Source organism: Notechis scutatus, chromosome 6, assembly GCF_049901735.1.
Source record: "Notechis scutatus isolate UNSWTSFEM ecotype Mainland chromosome 6, rNotScu1.2, whole genome shotgun sequence".
Classification (NCBI taxonomy): Eukaryota; Metazoa; Chordata; class Lepidosauria; order Squamata; family Elapidae; genus Notechis; species Notechis scutatus.
In genome coordinates this window covers 46,571,382-46,598,082 of record NC_142014.1, presented here as the reverse complement: position 1 = coordinate 46,598,082, position 26,701 = coordinate 46,571,382, and the positions used below count along the sequence as shown (strand labels likewise).

General features: G+C 37.7%; 1 protein-coding gene across 4 annotated transcripts in view; it reads right to left on the bottom strand.

The window, feature by feature from the left end:
* Positions 1–12,360, bottom strand: part of ELK3 (ETS transcription factor ELK3) — a 46,043-nt gene extending 33,683 nt beyond the window's left edge. For 2 of the 4 annotated variants that reach the window (XM_026694052.2, XM_026694069.2), the window contains exon 1: positions 11,880–12,360. The gene's annotated coding sequence lies outside the window, so the exon portion shown is untranslated. Of the gene's footprint in view, positions 1–11,408; positions 11,679–11,817 lie in introns of those variants that run through there. The other 2 variants (XM_087968130.1, XM_026694063.2) reach the window with 2 other exon arrangements.
* Positions 12,361–26,701: the final 14,341 nt, after the last annotated feature.

Sequence of the window (26,701 nt, the reverse complement as noted above, 5' to 3'; positions counted from 1 at the left end):
CAACCATATCACTTTGGGTATCAGGTTTGTTGGGTCTCTCTTATGCAACCAACCTGGGCTGGAAAAATAAGTTTAACAAAAAGCAGGGAATACAAGGGAAGACAAGGGATAAAGCGAATGTCAAAGAAATGGCTGGAATGTCCTTGGAAGAGCTATGTGTTTTGTTGAAGACAGAGCAAGATGGTAAGCATTTGTCTATATAGTCATTAGGATTCAAACACAACTCAGCTGATATACACAGCCATGTGTGCATTAAGGTTGTCTGCCATAAGACAGTCCAAACCAGGAAGTTTGATTCAGTGCATGGATTCTATTTCCTGGATTGGGAACAGGAAGGAAATGAAGATAGTTCCTGTTTGCTAAGATTTTTAAAACACTAGTTGTTCAATGTTTTAAAAAATAAGCCATTGGAAAAGCACATAAATCTACAATGATTTTAAAAATTAATCATATTAAAATAAAATGCATACAGAATTCTCATATTTCCTGCCCCACTCATATGGTATGCATCTGTAATATACTGGCACAACATTCATTTGCACACAAAAGAACTTCCAGGTTCAAAGCCAGACCTAATCTTTATATTTTCCATATGTATCTCTATTGTTGTCTTTTTGTGGCAATGTGGCAGTGATAACTATTTTGCTGACTTAATATAAAGCCATTTTCTTACAATTTAAAATACTATAGATGTGAGCAGGATCAAAAATACTGCTCTGCTCTATAATTACTGCTCTGTAATCTGACTACAGTGAACCATTTACATGTTCACTGAAAAATATTTATTTTACTCCTATTTATCAAGCAAATCTGTATTTTATTTAAGCTTTTAAGCATACTTATCGCTTTGATTTTCTTGAACCGTTTCATTTATCTCATCAGAAGGTAAGTTGTACAAATATTAAATGGAATAAAAAGGAACACAGCTTTAATCCTGCTGAAAGCCAGAGATATTGAATAGAAACTTTAGTTTATCCCTTATCACTGGAAGTTCCCAATGTAAGGATTGTTGGAATATGTTGAAAGAAAAATATGCATATATTTTCAGATTCTTCTTTCTAGTTTCCACTACCTGTCTCCCTCTTGCAAAAATAGTGCTGTATCTGCTGGTATGTTATTGCTTACCCAAGTTCAAGACATAATAAATTAGTTGAAGCTGCAAAGCAGTATTTTTAATGAAATTTTAAAAGATATAGTTGATTCCATGATATATAAAATGGTTCAAGAAATGGTCTTTTTAAATCTCTTGATCTACTCCTGGAATTTGTCTTTAAAATAAATGGACAATTAGCCATAAGAATAGAGATCTAATCAGGGGGTTAAAAGTTAAAAAAGAGGAGTACAAACTTCAAGCATTTGCTGACGAGATGGCCTTTATAGTGGAAGCTCCCCTGGAAACGCCACCTATTTTGATGAAAGAAATAGAACAATATGGAAAGGTGGCAGGATTAAAAATTAATAAAAAACAAAAGTGATGACAAAAAACTGTACAAATGAACAAAAGGAAGAACTAACAAAGAGATTAGGGATACAGGTGGTAAATAAAGTAAAATATCTGGGGATATGGCTGACAGCTAGGTCCTCATCAATTAAAAAAGATAATTACAATAAATTAACAATCCAAATATTTAAAGACTTAGATAATTGGGCTAAATTACAGATATCTCTATTAGGCCGTATTGCAATAGTAAAAATGAATATTTTACCAAAATTGTTGCTCTTATTTCAGACGGTGCCAGTCAAGTTGGAAAAAAGCTTTTTTGAAGAACTAAATAAACACATATCCAAATTTATATGGCAGGGGAAAAAACCCAGAATAAAATATAAATTATTACAGGATGATAGAAAGGAGGCTTTGGTCTTCCAGATTTCGAAACATACTACTATGCTGCGATAGCAGCCTGGCTCAAAGACTGGGTTAATTTGATAAATAAAAGGATCTTAACGTTAGAGGGCTTTGATCTCCAACTTGGATGGCACGCATTTATGTTGGATGGAAAGAGTAAACACCACTTGTACTTTCAAAGGCATTATATAAGCAGTGTGTTACTATTTGGGAAAAGATAAAAAAGTACATTACTGTAAGGTCCCACTGTGGTTATCTACAATGGAGACAGTTACACATCCAAACGTTCTAGATTTTGATAATATTGTAAGATAAAAAGATCTATTACATCAAACCGGAGAATTAAAGGGTAGGAATCAAATACAAATTCAAGGAAAACAGATAGCATGGTGGCCCTATGCGCAGATACAAACGCATTACAAAAAAGATAAAGAACAATTTGGTTTTAACATGACCTACAAAGAATTAGATAAAATTTTGCATGGAGAGGAAAGGAAGTTGATTAGTGAAATATATAAATATCTATTGAATTATAAACTAAAAGAAGAAACAGTCAAGGAGTGTATGATAATTTGGGCAAAAAATGTGGGCCACAGTATTGAATTAGACAAGTGGGAACATATTTGGGAAATAAATTACAAACTAACTGTCAGCCTCGTACAAAGAGAATCTCTATAAAATGGTGTATCATTGGCACTTGCCACCTGCGAGACTGGCTAAGATGTTCCCGAACCTCCCCTCAAACTGTTGGAAGTGTAACTGCATCCAGGGAACATACTTCCATATATGGTGGACCTGTCCATACGCTCAGAAGTTTTGGAAAAATATCAAAAATTGGATTCTAAATATAATTAAACAAGAAGTAAAACTTGAACCCGAAACCTTTTTGCTAGGTATGATAGACTCAAAAATAGAAAAAAAATATCAATATTTAATCCTACACATTATAATGGCAGCTAGAATAAGTTATGCTTAGAACTGGAAACTGTCTATTGTCCCTTTAGAGGAGATGGTCATTAAAGAAATTCACGAGTGTGCAGAGATGGACAGCCTAACCAAATTACTAAAAAACAACAAAGATAGTGAATACTACAAAGTTTGGAACCGTTGGTACAAATGGTTAAAGAAAAAGCAACATTTGATAACTGAATAAGTTATGAAACTATGAAGGACATGCGTTTAATCATAAAGTATTCTGTGAAATTAAAATATTAAAAGAACGAGGAAGGTATTGTAACAAGGTAGATCACGTCAATGTTATGGGGTAAAACAAAAAAAGAAAAGAAAAATGTAACCAATGCTCAACACCTGCTGCAAAATGTATATATGTATATATATTTGTTTATATGTTTGTTTCTTTTTAAATGTTTTAAATATATGAAACTTAAATAAACTTTATTTTTTAAAAAAAGAATAGAGATCTAAATTATTATGGAGTTTTCCAGACATACATTGGTCAGAGTTCATATTCCCATTTCAGTTTACTAGACCATTAAAAAAGACACAGACTTGATAATTGGTGTAGTGAATTTGGCTTTCTAGAGGAATGCAATATTTGCATGCTGTTATTACATCATCAAGATTCCTGCTGGGGAGACTTATTTAATATAACCCAAACTCCTTTTGGAAGAATGAACTGGAAGAACATTTATTAGGCTGCTCAAAGAGATTGTGGGCATTTAGAGGATAATTTTTATTAACTGCAAAAGGTATTCTGAGGAATTTAGAAGAGTCACATGGAGATGAATGCTTGCTAGTCAGGTTCTAATGAAGCAGCAGAGATTATATCTTTCAAGGTTATTTCGAAGTTTGAACCTGTTACCTTGAGGAAATTAAAAAGATTCTCCACAGCATCAGTTCTGCCACGTACAGCCTGATCACTGTCCTTCCCAGGGAGGAGATAACAGGCGACTAATTTCAGTTAGGAAGAAGTATGATACTATTGGTCCTGGAAGAGGCTGCAGTTGTAGGTATTTCAAGAGGAAACAATTATCAGGATTGTTTTCAGCAAGGGTTTAGGGTCTAGGTAGAGAATGTAATTCATATTAATTTTGCTTCTGGATAACCTGTGGTAGAACCAGGATAGGGGAAATGTAAGCCTATCTTTTCTTGACTTCTTGGAAGCCTTCACTATTATATTTTTCTGGATTATCTGTAAGGGTTGGGAGCAAAATATACTAATTGCAGCGGTATTCTTTTCAGAGTGGACACTTCAGTATCTACATGAGGTTGCTAGGAGAGGTCACCCTCTAGCATAAAAATATCATCAGTAAATGGACTGTATTCAGCTGCATATTTGAATTCCAACCCAAAAAGGATGTCATTGAAATTTTGTCCCAATACCTGGAGGCTTTCGGGGTCTTCTAGCTAGGTAGGAACAAGCTTAGACTCAATTCCAGCAAAATAAAGTGGCTGTGGATACATTTCAGAGATATGGCTCTGGATGGGACTATGCTTCCCTGTTTAGCTTTCAAACAAAAGGTCTTCCTGTATCTACACCTCCTGCTTGAAAAAAAGGAAGCAGCTGTAGCTTGGAAACCTCTGCATAGTTCCACCTTATGCTTTAGTTACAGCCTTTGCTTTGACCACCTTCCAGTTGGGTTGTGGTGATAAGTTCTTCTCAGGGGTCAAGAATAGGCATAGGCACCAATTGGTTTACCACAGAACATCTCTATATTATATAGGGCAAGCCAACTGGTGCCCATGCCTATTCTTGACCCATTGATTCATATATATATATGGATGACTGCTTTCTCTCAATGGTCCCTACCTGTCCATTAATATTTGTAATAGAGGACTTCTTCCGAGTCCCAATTCTCGGAAATGCCATATGCAGGAATCTCAGCAACCTTCAGGGTCAGAAAGATTTTGCTTTCCTCTTGAAGAGTAAATTTTTAGATTTGCTTTGGTTGTTTCTTGATGTCTTGATCTTTGATATTATTGCTATATTTTATTTTTAATCCTATTGCTGTTTGGAAATCTATAAAATATTCAGAGTCAGTAGTCACAATGGAAGCAGTTTGTACAGTAGACATTCTATTTTTCACTTACATTAGAAAACAAAGAAGCCACTTATGATTATTTTGAAATTCTTTTAATATATAAAGTCTTTCTTAATCTTATTGTACAATTTACTGAACAATATGAATACAAATCAGTAAGTGTGTGGGAGGGGGTATGCATATGTATGGGGAAAGCAGGAGACTGTAGATAGATATGGGTAAAACAAGTATTAAATAATGCATTTGGCACGATTTGATGTCAGGTTTCAAAAACCAAGACCCATTGAAGTTCCTTTAAACAGTTTCCTTTATTGTCCCTCATCTATAGACAAAAATGCTTGAGAAAACTGAAGCAGATTATTTACGCCATTAAACATATATTCTGAAAATGCCTACAGAGTGCCTAGGGAAGAGCTGTCTTAACTCTTTTTCTTCTAAAATTTGCTGTCTCATGGTTCTCTGAAATGCACTCTGTCACTCCTGGGAATCCAGACTATATTCTACCACCATTTCAGTATCCGCATGGTCACATGATCACAATTTGGGGGGTTGGCATGTATTTATGATGGTTGTACTATCCAAAGATCATGTGATCACTATTTGCAATACTCCCAACAAGCAAAGTCAAGGCGAAAAGTCAGATTTGCTTAACAACTTCATGATTCACTTAACAATTGAAGTGATTAATTTAACAACTGTGGCAAAAAATGGTTGTGAAAGTTAGGCTCTCTTAACTTCCTTGCTTAGCAATGGAAATTCTGTTCCCAATTGTGGTTGTAAGTTGAGGACTACCTGTATAATATCAGTGTAGGACTGTAGAATCCTGTGATTCTCCTCTGTGGAGCTTGGCTGAAAAAACAAATTTAAGTTCCTTTGACCATATGGCGTTTGCACTGCTACAGTAGGCATTTTCAGCTGTGAGACCTTCTTATAGAGAGGTGTGTGCCTTTCCAAATCATGTCCAATTAATTTAATTTACCACAGGTTGAGTCCAATCAAGGTGTAGAAACATGTCAGCAGTGATCAAGAGAAATGGGGTGAGGGGGACACCAGAGCTACATTTCAAGTATTGTTGCAAAGAGTACGAATACTTATATGGATATGAATGCCAATGTGATGTTTCAGTTAACTTTCTTTTTAATAAATTTATAGACATTTCCTAAATTCTGTTTTCACTTTATCATAATGGGGTACTGAATGTGGATTGATGGGAAAAAATATTTTCAACAATTGTAGAATCAGGCTGCAGCATAACAAAATTGACAAAAGTGAAGAGGGTCTGAATATTTTCCAAATGCACTGTATTTAAAGTCCCAAATTCAGCATCAAATTGCCAGAGTCAAATTATTCTATATATTCTATATAAATACCCTTGCATATGATATAGTCAACATTTTATATCAAAGTCTACCTTTAATTTTCACATACATTCATAATTAGTTGTCTGCTTTGTTTTAATTATACCATTTAATTATTTCATTATGTTTTTATTGTACTTGACATTTAGGCCACCTTAAAACTTTGTAAAAGGTGAATTATAAATCCATAAATATATTCAACCTAAAGTATATATTTTTTACTTATTTAAGTTCATGTGTACAAAGATTATTAGGAGAAACATTTCAAGGGGAAAAACACTTCCAGTAAACATATTTTTATACATGTTATGAGAAATAGATGAAAGTTACATTCTACTGCAATGTGTCTTTGTGTAACATGCCTAACAAGCAATAATAAAATGTTTAAAGGGTTTGCATACAATCAAGTTCTGAATAGACTAAGATAAATAAGTTTGCATAGAAACTGTTGCATGATATTTTCACTTCATTCAAGACAAACTTATAATAGAAATCTGTTTTGCAGATGTCCTAAGATACAATATAGCCTAAAATCACTACCAAAAAATCCTTTGTTATTCATATATAAAATGGTAGATTTAATAAAAATATTTATCAATCTTCTTAATGCATAAAAAGCTCTTGTGAACATCCTTAAATTTAACAAAGTGTATTATTGTTGTTTAATATAACTAAAACAGTTTATACCTTTATATAGAATGTTCAAATAATGAACCTATGTCATGAAAGGTTAAATAAATAAATCCTTACAATATTTTGCCCCTATTACCATAATCCGCCTGCAACATATTCAGTTTTTGTTCCCCTGTTAGAAAAGAAATTCTGCAAAGTTTCAAAGTTTATTATGTATTTCAAGTTCTAAAATTTAGAGTTAAATGAAACCTACAAATGCTTTCTACTCAACAGTAATTCAACAGGCAAACATGATTTTAAACTTGGGCTGCAAGCTGACTTAAAAGATGCTGCACTTCATTTGAGATTTGTGAATTCTTTGGAGTATTTTTAGAGTTCGTTCCTAAACATTGATACTCATACTGTTCACATAACTGCAAGAATAGGTGATCCAATAAGAAAAAATCAAATTTGTTTTTTAAAAAGGGAAAACTATTGTATGTATATATATATGTATTCATCCTGTTTATATACGTTTTAGCAAATCTGCATTATCACAGTTTATTCTGATGCTTAGTAAAATCAATGTCCTTTCTTGTATCTTGATGTTTTACTCTAAGTTATGACCAATTTATAAGTCAGTAAAATTTCTAAGAACAAATATGTTCTTGTCTTTTAAGTGTTTCTCAGAAGATTCAAGTATACCAGTTGGTTTCCTTAAATCAGAACTTTCGAACAGAAATGAACTCATATAATCATTCAAGACTACAGAATGATTGTAGAAAACAAAGCTGCACTGCTACAAAAAGCTATGACAAATATGTCATTACAGCTTTTTACAGGACTACAATTGACACAGAGGAGGAGGCCAAGGCTATCAGATCTCTTTCTGGAAACCAAAGAACACCTGTACTAAATGTGGCACATAAAATCAATATTTAGTTTGTAAATTTTAGATAAATATCCACATTTAGAGCATGAGTCAGCTATGGAAGTGAAAGGTATTATATTATAAAGATACATATTAAATTGGATATGATTTAGTTAAAATATATCCTGCAGCAGTTCTACTACAAATTAAACCAAAGACCACTATAGCTAATAGTGTATTTTTTTCAGAACCGTCCATGGAAAATTCAAAAATAAGACAACATAGAAATGGAAATTGTTATTATCTAACCAGCTGATTCTCAGCAATTGATTACAGCTATACAGCTTAATAGAAGACTCCACTAAAGAGAAGGATCCTAATTATATCCCACAGCATCAATTTATTTAAAAATATTTAAAAATCTTGAAGTATGATTTCAAAATTTATATATAATGAACTGTAATAAGAAAAGTAAACTAAAGAAGTCTAGAATGAATACAAAAGAGTCTGCTTCATATTTTTTGCCTTTCTGCAGCCTAAATTCATAATATATAAATGTGTTCACATATATCTCAAGTAACAGTACAAACTATAGCTAGCATCAGTTCACAATTCCATTCTGGAATCATGTGAATGTGTGAACAAAGGCAAAGCTATAGTCTACCTATGAATGATCAGATCATTTTTATTTATTTATTAAATTTGGAGCCCACGCATCTCCTCATAGAATAACTCTAATCGGTCTAATCGGACTAGTATCAAACATATTCAAAATTTTGAACAAAGACTGGAAATATTTGAAATCAATTACTTGGTGTAAAGGTATTTATTGAGAAATCAGTAAGCACCCAGAAAAGTAAACAGAAGGAAACGTATCTTCTATAACTATAAAGAATGCAATACAGAAAGCTAGCTGTATTATGCAAATAACTAAATGAAACAGAAACTGAAAAATATAGAAATCGAACTGTGCATATAACTAACCTGTAAATGGTATCATTTCTGGGACTCAGTAATTATATTTATTTAGCTAATTCATTTGTTATCAAAATTATATAGCCACTCACCTCACAAATGTGACACTGTGAAACTAATATTTTTTTAAAAAAGAACATTGTATTTTCTGCTTTCTCTTTCATTTTTGTTACATATAAATTAAAATATCAGCAAAATCGCACAAAAAGCTACTTTACAGATAATTCAACTTAGATCCCTAGAGCACAAGTATATGATTTATAATGACTTTCAGGATAAGAAGTCATAAATTTCAATTTAAAAATATGAATCTCAAGTTTGAATAAAGTTTTTAAGCAAGAAGGAAAAAGCAACGATCCTGCACTTTTCTGTCCAGGTAACTAGTCAGAGATCAATGTAGAAATTTAATATATTAATCAACATAAACAGAAGATGCAGTATGATCGCCTAGGACATTAGTACTTTAAACATTTAACACAGTTACTTTCTTATACCAAAGATTAAAGTTCCCCTTTTAAAACAGATATGGTTTGATATCCATCAATTTTCCTGCACCAAACTGGAATTGATCAGCAAACTTCATTTTTGTTCTGTTTTAAGAGTTCTCCACTGCCAAATGAGCTCATGTACTAATTGTTGGCTGTTTTGTCTTTGTCAAAAGCAATTTATTGCTTCCCTGGCAGCTTGCTGCATGAGGAGAACAAGAAAAAATAGTAGTCAGCAAAAGGACACCAAAAAGAGCATATCCACTGCATATCGCCTTTGGCTCTGCTGCTACCCACTGCTTGCTTGAATCAATCCACTATTAGCATACAATGCAGCCTCCAGTTGATTGCTTCTGCAGGAACGGCAGCCCTCAGAGAAAAAAAAGGATGCCCATTCCTGGTAAGATCATAGCTTGAATAGCTCACTGAAACTCTAATGCGAATTATTACAAATTCTATGAATGAAAGCTATTCTGAGATGTCATATAGCCCACCTGGGATTCTACAAGCAACCCCATTTCTGGGAAGTATAGCCTGTTTCATTTTGGTTACACACCAGATATCTAAAGCAAAAGCACAAACTTCTTAAAACACTTAGAAATCAGTTTGATGATAATCTCCATATGTATTTAACGGGTTTCAAGTTCTGGATTTTTTTTAAAAAAGAGAGGTTTGTGCATTAATACAATCAGAGTTGGAAAAATATCTGGTGCCAGAATGCTCATTTAGAGTAGGAAAAAAAGTTTTTAAGTTATATTATATATGTTAAAATTGAAAATTAATTAAAATGGTAAAATTGCCCACAAGCAATTACAAATATATAATTTAGATTAATAGTCTGTAATCAAGATTGCTATTTTAAGAAACATAAGGTTTAAAAAAGTGAGATCCAAATGAACATACCTATGCGTTATTGAGATAAGCATTTTATTTACTGAGATTATACTCTTACATACAGTAGTTTATCATGATATGCAAAATGTCATGGTTGTTCACTGATGCTTTAAAACAAACCACATTTACAAGGCCAAAGCTCTTCTATTAGGAAAATGAAATGTTTCTGCCGTTCACTTCTCTTTAAAAAGTCACTCAAGACCTCATGACCAATGCACCGTTAAATTAGCTTGGTCCAAACCCCCCATCCCCGTTAAATAAAGATGTAACTTGTCTCTCTTTCAACAGTAATGCAGAAAGGCTAAGAGGGCTTCACAAAACCCTCCTGTGTTCAGGAACGGAAACGCCTAATGAGATTAGTTGGTGTGTGCAGACATTACTTAGCCATGAGTAAATGGGCTCTCTTCCTGCAACCAGTGGAAAATTCAGGGAACTTTTTCCTCCTGCAGCACCACGGTCCCTTAACCTTCAGCAAAGCCAGATCCAAAAACAACCCTCACGCGATATCCCCCCCCCCCACCTTCCCTCTCGTGGAACCGACGGTGTACAAGTTTAAAATGGACGATGGGGTTGCTTCGTGGAAGAAGTGGATGAACGGGAAGGAGCCTGGCTCGCTCCCTTTTTCTCCAGACCACAAAGACAGCCGTAAAAGAGCGAATACATAAACCTGAGAAGGAGAAAACCACAGAGTTTCTTTGTGAGCTGCAGTGACTCATTTTCAAGATGTTGTCTGCTGCCAGTTTCAAACCGGAAGCGCATGGCAATTAGTCTTGCTGTTTCCAGACGAGCCAGAAACTCTCCCAACGCTCCCCCCACCTTCCTCCCAAAGCCCCTTGGACAATCTTCTCTTTGCAGCCCGAAACAATTTAAGCAACTCCCCTGATTTCAAGGAAGGCCAGAACGGTGTACTGCCCCCTCCCCTCGCCAATACAAATTCACTGCCCCAGAAATTATCCTCCGCCCCCCGGGCTCCTTCAAGCGAGCTATTGTCGCCACGAGCCTCTGTAGGTCTTGAACGCACGCAAAAAGCGCTCCCTCCCACACACGCCGGAGTCGGCTCGTGACGACCGCCAGCGCTCCTTGGGAGTAAAGGCAGCTCCTCCACGAAACTGTCAGACACGCTTCCCTCCCCTCCCTTTCCGCAAACTCTGACTCCAAAGCTCCTTTCTCCACACAGAACAAGAGGGCCCTCCGCGGCCGCCGCACTCCCGGAGAAGCGCTTGCAGCGAGCAGAGGCAACAGCGGCGCGGGACTCCGATCCCATCCCGCTAGCCGCATTATACATACAACCCTCCCCGCCTCCCAAAAAAGATCCTTCCTTTGCCTTCCCTGTTGGCAGGTGGAGGCTCCTCGCAGCTCCCTCACCTCATCCCTCTCTGTCGGTCTCCAGAGTCCCTTCCTGCTCGGAGGGGTGGGGGAAGGGGTCCTTAAGTCGTCCTCTCTCCGGCAACCGAGGAATAACGTTTCAAAGTTTTTGCTTCCCCTCCCCCGATATGCCCCCCCCCCTATGTACACATTGATGGCACGTCGCCAGCAGCAAGAAAAATCATCCCAAAACTTTCGCCCCCACCGGCCCCAAACTCACGCACACACGGCTCGGCTCCCTTCCCCTCCTCTCCCCTTCCCGACCGCCCCAACCGGATGCCTTGCGGCGAGGCAGGGATCCCCCTGGCACGACCCTTCTGGTGTTTTGTCGGGAAAAGTAAAGTGCTCCTGCAAGTTATTTTGCAATCGATAGCAGCCCAGAAGCATTGTATTGGCATTCGGCTCCCACCTGTCTCCCCGACAACCCTTTTCCTCGCCTTCAGACTCCCTTCCAACTTTCGAGTTACGTACCCAGCCCCTGGTCTGGTGGGCTTCTCGCCAGTCTCTTCTCGCCGTTTTAAAGAGAGCTGTGTAGAATCCCCCGGTTTTCCATGCTGACAGTCCTCTAAAACGCTCTGTTGCTCTTGTAATGAGATCCTGATTTTTCCCCTTGTTTCTTTCTCCCTTCCACCCCCCCACCCCGTTAGTGTGTGTGTGCGAAATGTGTGTGTGTGTGTGTGTGTGTGTGAGAGAGAGAGAGAGAGAGCAGGAAGTTAGAGCAGTCAGACAGAGAGCCGGCTCACTTCCTTTCCTGCATTATTCCCCAGGCGGTTTGCAGTCTGTGTAAACAGGCTTTTCCTCCCTTCTCCCCTCTCTGGCCACTGATGTGCAGGCAGCATTGCTGTAATATAAGACACACGCAGAGTAAAGCGGTAACGGGACTGGCCCCACACACAAACCAAGGAACTCCAGCAGTTCCCTCTGACCTCCACCTCTTCCTGTTCTGCACCCCCTCCCCCGGGGAGGGGCTTTAAACCAGACCTACAATTTTGCTCATCAGCCTGAAGTACTCGAAACAAGGTAGCTTTAAAACAAAAACAAAATAAACACCAACAACATCCAGCTCTAAGTGATTCAACTATTTTTGGCCTTAAGAGAAGGAAATTGCAAACTGTTCATATATACTCGTTAAAAGTTGTTTGACTTGATTGCATGATATACTAAAACCATGAAAGTCCATAGAATGCATTTATTATATTGCATGTATACCGTGCATGTATCAATATGCCTACCAATGCAGGTAAATGGTTAGCGAGACATCAAATTCTGTTTTTCAGATTTTCTCCATCATGCTCACTTTTCTAAGAATTCTACTGGCAGATTTAGAAGTACTTGGTTAAAATACAATTTTAGAAAAATACAAAGACAATATTTCATTTGCAATAATACTGTTCATAAGAAAAGGAAACAACGATAGGGAGAGATAAAAATGTTTCATATAGTGCTGCAGTCAGAATACAGTAATCAAATGAGCAGAAAACTTCTAGCTGGGAATATTAACAACAAAGCTACCAAAGAGATTATCCTATATACATAAATAAACAATTGGCAAGATAGTTGAACTTTACCTCAAAAATGAGGAGGATAAAAAAGTTAAAAAGAAAAGTTAAGGAAGCCAAAATTTTACAAAATAGTTTGAGGAATGTGACTTGAACTATAATTGAAGTTCAGATTGAATCCACACCACAGATTAGGCAAGATTTTATGAAGCCCAAGAAAGTGCCAGCATAAATTTCTTTTGTTAAAAAATGGAAATATTGTATAAATTAGTAGAACAGGAACAAATGCAATTCTTAGCAAAGTAGAATGTAGAGAGTATTCCATAAGAATTAAAAAAAAGTTAGTCCAACAATAACAGCAGGGAAACCAGATTACATGCTAATGAGAGTGTTAAAGCAGTGCGAAAAGTGAACTGAAGATTGCAAAATGGTGAATTATTTATATATATTATCTCTTAGCAGATGTACAGTATATATTTTCTCAGTCAGAGATAACGGAATAAATAGTAGAAACAACCTGTAAATTAAAGACCTTGATATACTTAATAATATACTGCAGGATACAACTGGAAAATAGCCAGTGTTAACATTTGATTTTTTAAAAAAATGGAAGACAAAATTGGGAAACAACAAATTAATTTAACAGCTTTTGGTAAAATTAGTAGAAAGCATTAAAGATTACATTAGTGGACAAACAGAAAAGTAAGACTTACTGAAGAAGAATCAGCATGCCTTCATTTATGTATCAGCAACCAACAGACAGAGGAATGTAGGGAACATTACATACAGAGAATTGATGACAAATTAATAATTTAGCTGTGAATAACTTGTGCCATTGGTTTCTCCCTAATTATCATATGATTATTGTACCTGCCTGTTTCTTCATAATCTGCATATGAATTTTCTGGTTGTGAAAATGAAGCAAAGAAACCTGTGTTTGTTTTAGTTCCATCTGGAAGAAACCCTTACTTTTATTTTGTGCAACATGGCAAGCCAATTTTGCAGTACAACGGACAGCTCATTATCCCTATCCATGCCAGGGTGCAGGAGGAACTAACAAGTACAGAGTATTTGCAGCTAAGCTCTAACTTTGATTTGTTATGCCATCCAAAGGTACCATTAATACCGACTTTCAAACTATTTTTTCAAGTCCTTCAGTAAACAATCTAAGTAAACTCAGTAGTCATGGAATAAGACAGGAATTGTTGCTGTTGTTTTCTCCTTGGATGAATGTGTTTCCTCCAGGGAAATGTGGCCAAAGTCACATACCAGCAATAGGTAGGGCTACAGCAAAAAAACAAAAAAAAAACAGAGGTAGAAATAAACACTAATACATGCATCCATTCATTCCACTTCCTTTCTGATACAGCAGTAGTGGATTTCTACTTTAGAAAAGGTAAGCAATGAGAAAATATAATAGTATACATAATTGTAGAGCACATGAAAAAGTGAGTGAAATATCATTTCTATTTCTTTCATAATCCTAGGAGTCATCTAATGAAATTAATGGCAGGAGATTAGATATATATATATAATATATTCCTTTGCAAAATTCAAATTTAAACTTGGAATTATGACAACATGGAAGACAAAATTGGGAAAATCAGCTTAAAGATTTATATTCTTACATTGCCCTTATCTAAGATTTATTTAACTAGTGTGACTGAGTAAACCACCAACTGGATGTGCTCACTCATCATAGCAATGTTATTCCAATACCACAATATCTCCATTCATTCATTCAATTGGTCTTCAATTATGGTTATTTACAGTCAAGGGTTATAGGACTGCAGTCTTCTTTAAAAAATTAACAAACTATAAATGGTACAGAAGACAGTGTTGGGGGACCCTAGATCTGCCCTATGTACTGTAACACCTGTTGTACAAGCTGCACTGGCTTCCAGGTTTTTTCCCCAAGATGCAATTCAAGATTCTGGTCATCACCTTTAAAGCCACAGGGCAGGTTATGTGTGGAATCATCTTTTCCTGCTAAGCCAAAAGAGTGGACATACTCCTAGTCCCTTCCCTTAAATATTACCATTTGATGGGAACTAGGAAGCTTGTTTTTTTTTTCCTGTGGCAACCCCTGCCTTATGGAATACTCTGCCCCTTGAAGTTTGGCAGGCCTCTAACCTCCTAGCCTTCCATAAAGCTTTGAAGACCTACTTTTCCTCCAAGCACTGGGATAAGATGAAGTGACTTGCCAGTTTTTTGTTGTTTTTAATGTGTTTAGTTTTATAGTGTTAATATGGCTTTTATCCTGTTTTAACTTTTAATTGGGAGCTTTCCAGAGTTGGTTTTAAAATGTGCAGCTATGTAAATGTTATAAACAAACAAATAAATGAAGTAGAATCAGAAAGGTATTACTACATTTGCAGATTCAGAGTACTTTCTGGAAGAAAAAAAATCTTTCTGTTCCTATTCCCTACTTTCTGACCTTTGGCTTACACTACATAAATAAGGTATTATCAGAAAAAGATAGCAATTTGTGTCTCATCTTGAAATCTGTATAAAATATTGTCAGGTTCACTCGCAGATTCCTTGGTTTTGCTTCTTACTATTGGCCAACAAACAATGAATTCCTGGTTCCTGGATATGTAGGACATAGTCAGTTGTAAGTTATAAAAGGCAATAATTTGTGTCCTTAATTTACCATTATTGACTTGAGTTCCCCCTACAAGTGGTTGAAAAAAGATTATGTTTCTAAAAAAACAGGAGGAACATAAATCCTGCATTGATGAAGTCACCTTGCATTAAGCATATCCAAAATAAGTTCTTTAGAGCAAAAATGGGTAGCTTCTGAAGGGCTCCCAGGTTTCAGCAGCACTGTAAAGGTCTGCAGGGATAATAATATAAAAGTCTATGGCTTTGGGGAAGGAGGGGTTGTTGTAGAAATGTCAATGAAGGGAAGCAGTTCAGGAAACCTCTCACGGGCCAGCTGCTCTCATTCCAACTCTTAAAACTTCATCAAAACTTCAAAACAGCCCCAGATTGCATTGGAAAAATCCAGGCATTATTCTGATGAATTTGCAATAATGGGATACTTTGGAGTCTGTGGATTCTTTACTTTAGACAGAGAGAAAAATAAAATAAAATACAGTATATTGACCTGGGGAGAAACAGAATAAAACAATTCAAATAGTTCTTTTTTATTATAATGATTTCAGCTCTTTTGTGACCAGATTCTTCTGGGGAAACATTTTGTTGAGAACCACACTTTGAAAAACATGGTTCCAGGAAATTAATGGCAATGAATAGATATGTACTTCATTGCATTGCTGCAAGTCTTAAGTATCATCCAGGATTTAGTAATCTGAAAAGCCCAAGATTTAGCAGTGGCAAACCTTTTTATATCTAGTGACATACCATTTTAGGAACACTGATAAATGGATTGATTATTACTACTGTGTACTCCTAGCTGAGACACACAAGCACAGGAATATACTGTACTCCTCCAGCACTACTTACAAAAAGAGAAACCAATGGCCACAAATAGTAATACTTCTACCCCATATGCAAGCATAATTTCTGTAGGCTTATTTCAAGTTCTGTCTCCCCAATAAGGGCTTTATTTTTTTAAAATCTCCTTATATTTTTTGCAGCTGACAGTAGAATCCACAGTAGGCACTACAATCTGGCATATGCAATATAAACATTATTTACAAGTGTATTTCTTTAACACATTTAACAAATGCATTTTAACATGTTAACTTTATAAATAAAGTATATTGGTTTATATTGAAATACTCAAGCAAAAGGAAATCTAATGACCTGCTGCTAATTTTTGGCTACTGTTTATGTTTGAACTTTTCTCTTTCTTCCTGTAGAAACTTCCGTATCCTCTTCCTGTGTCCTACAAAAGACTGTACAATTCTTGAAAAAATGCAGCATAGGCAGAACTCCACCTTTCTCCTTCCTGCAAGGATATCCTTTTCCTTGTAGAATTGTTAGGAATGTTCCTATCAAAATATTCGTTCATTAGTTTTTCTCTGTACATTTCTGAATTTATAAATCTTTGCAGTTAAATGTATTTGGAAGCAAAGTATTCATTATTTCATAATAAAATTTTCTCACAGAAATATAATCTAAATCTGTTTCAAAGTGATTTGCATTCTAAGGCTTTATCATGAAAAAGACCAAGAAAAATAGTGAACAGTTATTTTTCATTAAGTGAATTAACTGAAAGAGTGGGATTTATCTGTCCAATAGCAAAGCAATACTGTATAGATTTATCACAGGCTGAAATTTTTGACAATCACATCTCCTTTTTCTCTCCCAACTCAGTAATATTTATTCAGGTATGACATTTCCAAATATAACTTGTACTCTCTGCACATGGAAAAGAGCAACCAGAATTAGAAATCATAACAATACAATTACAGTTTGAATGCTACACCTAACACATAAAACAGAGATAGTACTCCTCCTAATTGCAACCAATGCTTAAGGTAACTGTTGGCTCAGTTTCCAAGTTGTTCTCTTTTTCATCTTATGACTCAAAATAGCACAACTCTGCACAGTACAAAATCCATAAACTATTTCTAATGCAGAAAAAGACATCTCTTTTAAGTGCCTAGCTGATGCAGATTCATTCCTTGCACATTGACTCAAAATTTCACATTATAATGACTTACTCTCTTTTTAATTTTTTTCCACTTCTTTCAATTTACAGAACATTAAGAAATCAGAAATAGAGCTTAAATTATATCAAAACAAAAAATAAATGCAGAACAATATAAATATATGACAAAATAATGATTTTAAGTGATACATTAAACTTTGATCACCGAGAAAAATATTTATTTTATCTTAATACAAAAGAAGCTCACAGTGAGAAGGTGTACCCATATCATCAAGCAGAGTCTTTCTGTCAAAATAAAATAATAATTTTAGCAATGGCCCATGAATCAAAGAATCATAAATAAGTTTCAAATTTTTAACATCAAATCAAAGACCAGCATAAACATCATATCAGCATGCTACCCAAAGGCAGAAGCTGAACATCATTTGTGTCAAGTTGTCACTTAAGCATATGTACAGAATGTAAAGAGCAGTTGTCGTAGTCTATTATACAAGTGACAACAAGGTAACTTCTTGTTAGAATCAACTAACCTGCTTAATAGCGGAAAAAAAATCTTCAGAACTCTTATGCAAACTGGATGTTAAGCAGAAGGACTGGCAATGCAAAGAAATGGGATCTGATACTATCCCAGTGATCTTCAAATGCTCTCCATAATGTATTTAGATAGGTAAATTTTATAGGACTGGATCAATTTCATACTGATTCAACAATATTTCGAATGGAAGCTTATTTGGAGTAACTTGAAAAAGACCAGAATATTTTTTATGGTTGACACTTAACAGAAACATACCAAGCCATGAATCTTTAACCATAATACAGTATATTCAATAAGCTTGAGTTTTTATGAAGTCAAAGCTTGAGTTTTTATGAAGTCAAACCATGAATCATGATTTAAAAACCATAATAATCTGAATTTTCACTGTGTACAACAGCCAAGAAAACAAACCACTTTCTGGCTTGGTGCGCTGTATAATTCCAGTTGAGGTTGTCCCAGTTCTTTGAAACTTTCCAACTTGAAAACACAAACAGATGGTGAAGATGTAGTTGGTTAAATGTGATTTTGACTTATTTTCTTTTCATTAGTATTATCTGTCCAGGAAAACAGAATGATTTAAAGTTACCTAAAGCAATAAATAGTTATTCTATACCACAGCAGATAATATATAAGAAAGAACAAAATACAGCAACTTGTAAAATCAGGAAGAAAAGAGAGAAAACAGAAAACAAATACTCATCACACCAATTGACATTTATAATATTTGACAACTTAAATTTGAATGTATAAATTGCTTACTAAAATAATCAAGGTTAAATTAACCAGTTCTTACTTAATTCCACAAGCAATTTCATAAAATTTAGCTATATTAAGAATTTTTTAAAGAACTGACAAAAAATAATGGGCACAAATTATTCTGTTAATCAGGAAATTATTTTATCAGGGGAGCTAACTGTTAAGTGGGTCTGCGGGAATAAGAGGCAGGACACGGCAGGAGCAGGTAAAACTCTTTTATTATGTCTATTAAGCAAAAGTTGCTCAGCCGTGGCAGGCGCCGGCTTTTGTAGCCGGCGCTGTCCAAAGCTTCAGCCACTGACGGGACTTTATTTCTCCCACCAGTGTCTGGGCCAATGAGTGGAGTCTGCTAGCTAACTCCACTCCATGGCCATATTTGGTAATACTTAACACCCCTCCCCTCCTAGTTAGTGTTCCTCCAATCAGCACTTGCGCACGTTACATAGTCACGTAGGTAGACGGGGCTTTGAGGGGTACGACTGGACCTGTGCACCTCACTTGTTCCTGGGGCAGTGGCCCGAACGGACAGGTCCACCGTTGCTCCAGTCTGTGGAACCGTCTCAAAGTCATCTTGTGGCACGGCAGGGACCGTTGAGCCTGAAGCCTCAGACGTACACCGCGGGACCTCCTCTTCAAAAGATAAGTGTTCCCGCGTCCTGTCCGGGTTTGAGGCTAGGCAGTCAGTTCTCTTGTTGAGTTCTGTGGGTAGGGCCTTAGTCGGGGACCGTTCTGCTGGAGCGTGTCAGGTGTCTGGCTGGTTATCTATGCTAGGGACCCGGCCTCTGATCTGGTCAATGTGTCTCTCCGACAGTCTCCCTTCTTCAGTTTCTACCCGGTACGATTGGGGCCCTGTAACCCCTGTGACCCACTCAGTCTCCCTGTATAATTGTGAGCATAGACCATGTCCCCTATTGTGAAATGCCTGCATTTTCCCATGGAATCTATGGGAGTCTTGGTACTGTAGTGGGGGTGGACTCTGTCAAGTGTTGATCATAGTCTTCGGCCCATCAATAGTTCTGCAGAGCTGCAGTGTGTTGTTGCATGGGGTGTGATGTGTTGGGCCAAAAGCATTTTGTCAATCCTTTCTTGCCAGTCCCCTCAGCCCATTCGCTTGAGCGTTTCTTTGGTTGTTCGGACCATTCTCTCCGCTTGTCCATTTGTCACTGGATGTACAGGTGCGGACAGTGCGTGCCTGATTCCTAGTCTGGCCAGGAATACTTCAAATGGCTGCGAGGTGAACTGCAGCCCGTTGTCAGAGACAAGAACGTCCGGCAGCCCGTGGGTGGAGAATAGTCGTTGGAGGGTTCTTATGGTGGCCTCTGATGTGGTGGACTTTATTAGTATTACTTCCAATCACTTAGAGTACATGTCGACAACTATGAGGAAGTTTGCCCTTGGAAGGGCCCAGCAAAGTTGACATGTACTCTGGCCCACGGAGCTGTGGGTTTCTCCCATTTTCTGGGTTTTGCTGATGGAGGGGCTGGTCTGGTTTCTTGGCAGGGGGTGCAGGTGGCGACCCAGGTTTCTATCTCCTTATCCAGTCCTGGCCACCACACATAGCTTCTGGCCAGGGCTTTCATTCGGACTATCCCCGGGTGGCCCTCGTGTAGCAGTGTCTGTATTCTATTCCTTAGTGGGGGCAGAATGACTACTCTCTCCCCCCCAAAGTATGCAGCCCTTAAGCACTGACAGCTCAGCCTGTCTGTTTTTATATGGTTTGAATTCTTCCTCTTCTATTGCTTCCGGCCATTCCCTCCCCACCCAGTTTGAAATCTGCACCATTGTTTTGTCGTGGGCTGTGAGTCTCGCAATCTCTGCAGACGTCATCAGTCCGTGCTGTAGCTCCTCCACTAGTAGTACTGTGGTGGACAGTGCTGGGTCTTCGGCTAGGTCTGGAAGAGGACAGCGGCTCAGGGCATCAGTGTGGGAGATGTCTTTTTCTGGCCTGTGGATTAGGCGGTAGCTGTATGCGGCCAGGAACACAGTCCATCTTAACATCCTGGGCGATAGGATGCTTGGTGTGGGTCTATCTCTGGCAAGGATGCCCAGCAAAGGTTTGTGGTCAAGTCGAATGGTCTTCTGTAAAGGTATTCGTGGAAGCGCTACGACTACGGCAAGTGCTTCCTTGTCAATTTGGCTATAGTTTCTTTGGGTTTTAGACAGTGTCTTTGAGTAATATGCTATAGGGGCTTCTGTCCCGTTGGGCAGTTGGTGACTGAGGACTGCTCCGATTCCATAGGGAGAGGCGTTGCATGTGAGTATGATTGGTAGTGTCTCACTGTGCTGCATGAGAACACTGCTGGATGTTAGGATGTTTTTTATCTTTTTGAAAGTGTCAGCCTCATGTTGCCCCCAGGTCCAGTTGGTTGTTTTATCTAGCAGTATGTGGAGTGGTTCTGCAATGGTCACCTTCTGTGGTAAAAAAACATTATAGAAATTGAGTAACCCCAGGAAGGCTTGCAGTTCCTCTTCATTTTGTGGGGTAGGGGCTTCCCATATTGCCTTCAGCTTCCCGTTTGTGGGTCGGATGCTGGATGCGTCTATCAGGAAGCCCAAAAATTCAACTTGGGGGATGGCTAGGTGGCACTTATTCCCCTTTTAATTTCAGTCCAGCTTCTTGGAATCTCCCCAGTACAGCCCTTAGTCACTCTATCAGTTGTTCTCTGTTTTTGGCCAAAATGATCACATCATCAAAATATGGTATTACCCCTAGGATGTTGTGCAATAGCCTTTCCATAATGCTCTGGAACAGGCTGGGGGCGATGCTTACTCCGAACTGCAGCCGCTTGCATTTAAAAGCACCTTGGTGGGTGACAATTGTCTGCGCTTCAGCGGTTGCCTTGTCGATGTGCAGTTGCTGATAGCCCTGGGCCAGATCTAACTTGGCGAATATAGTCCCTCGGCCCAGGGAGTGTAGGAGATGCGCCACTACTGGCATGGGATAGGTGCTTTGCTGGAGAGCTTTATTCAGGGTCGTCTTGTAGTCAGCACAAATTCTGACTGACCAATCTGGTTTAACTGGGATGATGATTGGGGTCTCCCATTTGGCATGGTCAACCAGCTCGAGGACCCCTTGGGCTATTAACTTATCTAATTATTCCTTGACTTTGGGCCAGAGAGCGAATGGGACTCGCCATGGTTTGAGTCGGGGCAGGGGCTATTTTGGGGTCTAAATTAAATAATATTGGGGTCCCCATGTACTTGCCCAGTTTGTTGTCGAAGACGTCATTGAATTCCCATTGCAGTTCTGTGATGTCTGCTGTGGGGAACGGGGTGGTGGTCTCTGCTGCGTGAACGCTGGTGATGTGGATCTGGAGTGGCTCTTCCTAGTAGGCTTGGCAGGTTCTGGTCTACTATGGTGAGTGGCAGGTTTCCCTGAAAACAGCCGTATTGTATATGGGCTGTCTTCCTGTCCAGGACAGGTATGTGGTAGCCCTGGTAGTCTTTTAATATAAGAGTCTGTGGTTCCAATTGGTCACGCCGCAGTTTGGGTTGTAGTCTTTTGAGGGTGTCCCACGAGATCATGGATATGTAGGACCCCGAGTCTACTTCCATCTTGCAGGGCTTGCCTTCAATGGATACAGCGGCCATTATTTTGTTGGCCTCATAGGCATCAGTGTGTTTCACCTGGGTCTGGGCATAGCCAATGAAGGTGAAGTGTGCTTCTTCTTCTCAGGCGTAATCTCTCCCTTTGAATTTCCTGCCAGGTGTCTTCCACTCTCCCCCTTGGTGGCCATGTTAACTTGTTGGTGATGATGCCTGCCTGCCTTGATTATTGGTTGGTTGGCTGGCTCGGCATACCTCCACGATGTGGCCTCTGCGCTCACATCTTCGGCAGATAGTGTCTTTGAAACGGCATGCCAAGTGGTGGTGATTTCCTCCGCAACTCCTGCACTATTTCCTTGTTTCCCATCTGGCTTACTGGACTTTACCTTGTGCACTTCTCCTTCATCATCTTCACTTGCTTTGGAGGCGGAGTCACTTTGGTAGGGTGGTGATCAACCTTGGTTGCATGGACCATCCCCGTTCCCTTGATCCGCACTGCCGATTTGTCAGAGGACTCCGCGGCTCGTGCCTCATCGATGGCTTCCTTGAATGAAATGTCCTCCTGGGGCCAAGAGTTTCTTTTGTAGCGTTTGGTCCCTCATTCCCAGGACGATTCGGTCTCAGATCATCCCTTTGGTGTCTGGAAACCTGCAGTTTTTTGCTATCTCTGGCTCCGCGTGTAAAATTCATGTCGGCTCACCAGGTAGGAGGGACAGGGGCGTAATGTCCCTTGAGTGCCCGTTGGAGTTTGTCCCAGGATACGCTTTGCAGGTCATCCAATACGAGGGCATCTGCCATTTCGTAGATCTCAGAGTCGCAGTAGGTCAGGAATAAGGCTTTTTTCTTTGCATCGGGGGCTGCTTGGAGTCTGTTGACTGCCAAGTGCAGATCAAATCGGCCCATGTATGAGGACCATTTATCCTTTGCCGGGTCATAGGGATCAACATGTGCCATGTTGGTCGGCGGGGTTGCAATCATTGGGGTGGCCGGTAAAATGGCATCCGAATTCCCACGAGGTGTCCTTTGTTGTCTCCACAGCTCAGTATCCCATCCTCATCACCATTGTTAAGTGGGTCCACGGGAATAAGAGGCAGGACGCGGCAGGAGCTGGTAAAACTCTTTTATTAGGTCTATTAAGCAAAAGCTGCTCAGCCACGTCAGGCGCCAGCTTTTGTAGCCAGCGCTGTCCAAAGCTTCAGCCACTGACAGGAGTTTATTTCTCCCGCCAGTGGCTGGGCCAATGAGTGGAGTCTGCTAGCCAGCTCCACTCCATGGCCATATTTGGTAATACTTAACACTAACAGCAATCTATCCCAATAGAAATCACAGTGAAGCAGATTATTAGCAATTTTACTATTCCAAATCCACAATTACAGTTATTATTAACACATGAAAAATCAGTTCAGAATTTCCTGGGTTCTTGCTTGAAGGTGTAACAGGTCTATGTGCAAAAGCACAAGGTTCAGTGACATTTCAATACAATAGGCTGCTCATGATTACATTCAGTCACACTACAGAACATGGAATGTAACACTGATCCATATTCTGCAGTCTACATCTAAAACATAAATTAAACACATGGAATTTCAACACTACCACTGTCACTCCCAACCATTTTCCATAGTTTTTTTCCCCTGTACAGCCAGTATTCAACTCCTAATGATGACACAACGCTACAGTTGCTATACTACCACTATTTCTATTTTATGATAAAAAATGTACTGCTGTGTTCTAATAGCAGATAATATAAAAGGTGACCAAGGGTCACAAAAATATTACTTCATATAATACATGATTTTACAACAGCAAAAATATCCCAAGTTGCTTATCTATTATAACATTTACACTGATTTCAAGAATTAATTAGTGACCATGTGTAAAATAGTTTCTGTTAATCAAATTTCATAGAAATGATTTTTGATAATGTTAGTATGTAAAACTAACTTTTTAAATGAAACAGATAGCATATTTCCTTACTAGATTAAGCAATGAAATGTTAAATTATTTCTATACATGTATGAAACTTCATCAGAAGACATACACATATACATTTTTATGCAACCAGCAAGTTTTTTAAAAATGGTGTCAAATGTACACTATGCTTTGTCTTCTATTTCTAACTAGTTGAACAGGCTGTCGCCCACCTCTGAAATTTATTTGTATTCCTGATTACGGCAATCTCTTCTGAATCTTTAGTACAATTATAGAAATTCCAGACCAGGAAGAAACCTAACAATTTGATGGACATGAGCTTTTTTTTTTTTTTTAAACAAATTTTATTAATTTTAAACACAAACAAATCATTAACCATTACATACTTGAACCTTTTTCCATTATAAATTTTACAAGTCAAATAAAACCTTATTTTATACAATATAATTCTATTTTAAACCATTTCCATATGAGCATACAAATACCTCTTATCCAGTTTCTCTTTACTTCTCTTTACTCTTATTCAATTTCACTATTATTATTTCATCTATTTCTTTCTGACTTGGTTACCATTATTCTCATTCTATATTTCTGCAAGGTTTTATTAATTCTCCCAAAAACATAAACACACAACACACAAACATATAAAAAATCTTTTAGGAAAGTAACTTGGCCCCAGGTACCTCTCTCTACATGGACTTCAATTATATTCACGCTCATCTTACATGTCATTACCTATTTTATTTACCATTCTATGTCTTCTATATTAGCTTCTCCACACATTTCACTCTTCTTAATTCTATCTTATTTAATCCATCTTAATTTGAGTCATTATATTTGTATCTTTTGTCCATTTTTTATTATCCCTTTGTCTCATTCCTTATAATAATAATAAAAAAGAGTTTCTCCTGAAATCACTAATCAGAGTATGATGCCTTTCTATCTTCCCCATAAATGAATTAGATTAACATTTAAAATAACACCTAATACCCAATCTAATTCTGCTTGGTACATTCTGTCTACTAATTTTTTTTAATAAAAGAAAAATAATAAATCCAAAATGATTAAATACATAGTTAAATAATAGATCTAAATATTGAATCTTATAACATTCCCATTGCCTTTTCCAAAGACAAATGCCACAATAATAATTTTATAATAACATCAATACCATAGTCATATTAAACTCTTTAATTAAAACTCAATATTCTAAACATTCCCTTTAATATTTTATTAAATTTTAAAATCAATCATTACTAAACATTTCAACATTTTAATCTCTTATTAACTCTTAAACCATTCTAATTTTCTATTTCTAATACAAATGCTACAATACCATCTTATGTACCTTGCAAAATCTTTTTTAAAGAAATTATACTTTACCCTTTGTCCCTAAAAAAGATTCCTCTTTTCCCATCTGATTTCAAAACTTTGTGGCTTTTCTCCACCTTTTCCCTTTCTTTCTTCTCCCAACAGACCTTTCTACCCCCCCTTCTCCTAGCCTCTGCCTTACTGGCTTCCCTTCTCTGTTGTGTTCCTTTTTTCTTTTGTTTACTATCATTATATTGATTTTGCACCTTTCTTGAGTGTTTTTTTAAATCTTAAGTCCTTCATTTTCCTTCCTTTCTTTCTTCCTTCTTTCTTAGCTAAATTTTGAAATTCATTAAAGATGGCTTCTTCTTCTTCTTCTGCTGCTGCTGCTGCTGCCTCCATCTGTTGTAGTGTTTGTTGATAGGTAGCAAGCGCCATTTCTAAAAAAAGAAAGGCTTCTTTTACACCATCTTTGCCATCTTTTTTTGTTTGCTCGTATTCTTTTCTCAGTTCCTCAACAGAAAAACCCATTATAAATCTTTTCTTTTCTTTTTTTTCCCCCTCTTTCTTCTTGCAACAACCAAGATATTTCAAAAAATAGAACAATCCCAAAGTCATCAATCAATCCAAGCCAAGACAAAGTTCTCACTTTCTCTTCCTGGGGTAGTATCAATCAAAAAAAGAAAGTCCAAATCTGTATCTTAAAGCCTTATTGCAATACATTTCAGTCTTCAGATCCTTAAGGCATCTCCTCCAACAAAATCTTAACATATAAGTATATTTTTTGTCCTCTCCCTTCCCACTTATCACATAAAGCCAGTTTTTACCTGAAAAAGACAGGTTTCTCAGTATCCACTTGTTGATTCCGTAGGGAAGGAGAGTAAACTTTCCTTTCAGCACCTCAAAATTGCCGCTTGTTTTCTCTTCTGGAAAGTATCATTCAAAAAGCCATAATTTCCAGGAATTATGTTAAATATGTCTTAGAGTCCTGGGTCAACCAAGAAAAACTTTCACTTTCAAAGGCTTTCTCCTCTTCCTCCTGCGCATTCTTGCCCAGCTGCCGGCTTCTTTGTGGCGGCCATTACGGACCGCCGCTGCACCGTCTTGGGAAAAGGGGGTTCTGCCGGCTGGG